This window comes from Nannospalax galili, unplaced genomic scaffold (genome assembly GCF_000622305.1).
Source record: "Nannospalax galili isolate Female #2095 unplaced genomic scaffold, S.galili_v1.0 scaffold762, whole genome shotgun sequence".
NCBI lineage: Eukaryota > Metazoa > Chordata > Mammalia > Rodentia > Spalacidae > Nannospalax > Nannospalax galili.
Genome location: NW_008350126.1, coordinates 4,164,411 through 4,168,252, shown reverse-complemented (window position 1 = coordinate 4,168,252; position 3,842 = coordinate 4,164,411). Strand labels below are relative to the sequence as shown.

Here is a 3,842-nt window from a genome sequence, read left to right as displayed (position 1 = left end):
CACATAAAATAAAAATAAATAAATAAAATTTAATTAAGAAATATGTACTGGGATATAGATCAGTGGCAGAGTACTTGCCTAACCTACAGGATCCAATTCCCAGCACAGCATAAATGAGCTGTGGTGACATGCACTTGTCATCGGGCTGGGGGTGGGGGGGTTGAAGGAGGAGCAGGAAAAGTTCAAGGTCATTTCTAACTGCATAGAGAACTCAAGTCCAGTGTGGGATGTATGAGACCCTGTCTCAGAATGAAAGATAAAGTTTAACAAATTCTCTGGTTTGAACACAACCCATGTAAGAGCTACCTGAGCCAGAAGGAAAAGAACTTAGGGGTAGCCATGGCAGAGTTAACCTCCATTTCATCTAATCATTGTGGAGACTAAAGTCTTACATGATTATAACTTGTTTAGAAGTACAATTTCTCTTAAAATGATTTTCATAGACACTGATGACAGCAAGACACAGTTGCTCTATGATGTGGGTCTCAGAATATCATCTGTTCCCTCTTATTTCTTCTCTCTACCAGTGGAACTGCAGATATATATTTTTTCTGACAGGTTGGTTTTGGTTAGATGGGGTTACTGATTTATAGCTTTACAGTGTCCAGTTTATTGGAACCATCATGAATTACATGATGACTTTTAGAGCATTTACAATTGGATAAAGTTCACCTATTTGGGGCTACTTTGGAAGGGTTTTGTCGTGGAAATTTACTGACTATACTCACAAGTCTCCTGAGGTCCTTTCCTTTATCCTTTGCAAGGCCCTCAGCAATACGTCTATCTTCAACCAAATGTAGACTGCAAACAGCTTTTGTCTGATGCCAGCATTTATGCTCAGGAAAGTAGCTGTTGGAAGCCTTTCCCCTAGTCCAGTGTTTAATGGTTAATGCCATTTCATGGACAGACTGAAGAGTCTGGGTCAAAGTGAACTGATTTACACTAACCCTCAATTGTCAGAACTCTTCTATGGAACCTTGTAAAATTCGGGACATCCCTGTAGTGGTCATGGATTGACCAAAATGCACGTTCAACTGAAGTTAAGGAAGAAATGTACAATCTGTATCCCAACACCCAGACAACTCACCTTAGGACAAGAGGCAGCCTTCCCTGCTTGTGCAGAGATTCCACAGCAAAATTTATGTTGCCATCAACCCTGCAGGGGTCAGTGTGGAGACCATGAAGTACAAAAAGAGGAACACAGATGATTTCTGGCTCTCTTGGGCATAACCAAACTGTGAGGGCTATCAGCCTGCTGTTCACTCTCCTCCAAATCAAGTACCTTTAATTCCTAATTAAGTACATTGTTTTGAGGGTTAACTGCTGCATTTCTAGACAGTATTTGTAATAAGAATTCAATTGCAGCAGAAAAATTCTCACAAATGCAAATTTTTATTAAAAAGAGGTTAAAACCATCAAGTCCTAGATGTTGTCCCACAGAGTACAGTGCCCTGCCAATGTAACTTTGAACATTACCCTTGAACTATCGAATTAAAATAGGAAGTAAATTCTCTTCCCAAGAACCATGTGCTTGCAGGAAGAAGGAGGGACTGGATGTGTGTCAGGTGACCCACTTCAGCAGAGCTGCTAGGAGCCAAGCAATGCTGCCTGGCCTTCCCAGTGGCCGCACAGAGTAGTCATGAGAGCATTGCCAAAGTGCTCCTGACCAGATGGCCGTTAACTGTACCCTCTCATGGCCCTGAGTCTCTGGGGAAATGATGATGGATATGGTAATGCTATCTTTGTTCTCTACAATTTGGGGCAAAGAATATCCCCAAGCCTAATTTGAACTTGGTGTGCAACACCATCCTCATTTTTCTCTGTAAATACAAAACTTGATTTCATAATTCTAAGTCTTTAACACTTACCTTGTCTATCATGAAGCAGTCGGTCAGGGAATGCAGGCCTTTGTTCCCTCACAGTCGCACGGCCATCCAACGACTTGATAGCTTCACAGTTTCAAGTGGCATTTTCATGGAGCTTCATCCATAAACTAATCAATGAATTCGAAATTAATCTTATGATAGACTGTATTATCAAACTCTAAAACTATTTCTTTGAAAATATCAACAAAGCCCCAGCAAGATTTATCAAATAAAAAAGCATAAACGTAGAAGCAGAACACTGAAAGAAAGGGGAAATATAAACACACAATTAAAAAAATGTTCTCAACAAGTATAGATTAAATCTAGAGGAAGTAGATAATTTGGGGGAAAATATGAAATGGCAAGATCGTCATAGGATAAAATTTTAGTAATTTTTTTCTAATTATGTGTATGTGTCTGTATGTAGGTATGTGCACATATGTGCAGGTGTCTGTAAAGGCTAGGTGTCAGATCCCCTGGAACATAGTTGCAGGTGGTTTTAAAAAGCTTGATGTGGGTGCTGGGAACCAAACTCAGGTCCCCTGCAAGAGCAGCAAGCATTTCTAACTGCTGAACCATCTTTCCAACCCCAGGATGAAATTTTTGAAAACAAGTTAATATAGGCCAGTAACTTTTAAAGAAATTGAAGACTTCCCAAGCTACAATACCTAGAATTTCATAAAAGAATGTAGTTTTTTTTAATAAAGAAAGGAATCCTTCTCATGTAGAGATTGTTCCAGAAAAGAGAACAGTGTGTTATATAAGTAATTTTATGACACTAATATAATTAGACAAGACAATTTGGCACAAAATGGCCATCAACCCTGAGAGTTGGGCAAAGCTATAACTACAATTGTAAGCCAAGTCTTTTCTTTCTTTTTTAAAAATTTTTACAAAAACTTTATTAAGAATTTCATACATGCATATAAGGTGTTTTGATCAAAACCAAGCCCACTACCTGCCCGCCAACATTCCCCCCTCTGAAGAGGTAGCCCTAAAATCTTTTAAGTATTAGATACAAGCTCCCAAATACTTTTGACATTTTTGGCTTTCAAACACAGTATGTTGCTAACAGGCCCAAGGACATTTTGTTTTTTTACCCTAACTGCCTAGCCAATTCCTACCTCTATTCTTATCATGCCATCCTCTGAAGGGGTTACCCAAATTGCCAATAGGAAATAGGGACGCCAACCACTCTGGCTTCTTCCATGCTGAACAGGGACACAGTATGAGGCAATTGGAGTACCCCTTCAGTGGGTCTATCTAAAAGACTCCCAAATTGCATAACTTTTGTCTCTAAGAGGAGAAGAAAGTCCTTGAATCATGAATGGGAGATAAGAAGGAGAAGTAAAGGCAAGAGTAATTAACATTACAAGTTCTAGATAGAGAACTAGAAAAATGTCAGAACAGGGCAATTTTCAAATGTTCATATGAGAGTCCATTGGAGTTTCTTGACAAGGGCTTCCAAAAGCATCCCTCTATTGGGTTCCTCCTCATTTTTCTTTTGTCTTTCAAGGCTGGACTAGTTGGCTGGGAAGAGTGGCTGGATACTCAGGTGAGGGTCCAGTGACCCTGCTTGGCACTCCTTTAATGAATGAGCACAATCATCCACAAGCCCAATTGTGACTATGTTTAGCGATCAGGCTCAGCCGAAGTTGTGATGATGGTAGTTATTTCATGCAGAAATAACTATTGAAAGGACCTGGAATTTAAAAGGATTTGGTGCTAAGAGCTGCATATGAGGGAGAACATACATCATTTATTTTTCTGAGTCTGTGTTACTTCACTTAGTATAACAGTTTCTAGATCCATCTATGTACCTGCAAGTTTCATTATTTCATCTTTCTTTACCGCTGAATAGAACTCCATTGTGTAAATATACCACATTTTTGTTAACCAGTCGTCAGTTGAGGGGCACTTAGGTTGCTTCCATCTCTTAGCTATTGTGAAAAGAGCAGCAACAAACATGGATGTACA

General features: G+C 39.5%; 1 pseudogene; it reads left to right on the top strand.

Annotated features, from left to right (window-relative positions):
• Positions 1-364: 364 nt before the first annotated feature.
• Positions 365-1,017, top strand: LOC103745437 (annotated as a pseudogene).
• Positions 1,018-3,842: the final 2,825 nt, after the last annotated feature.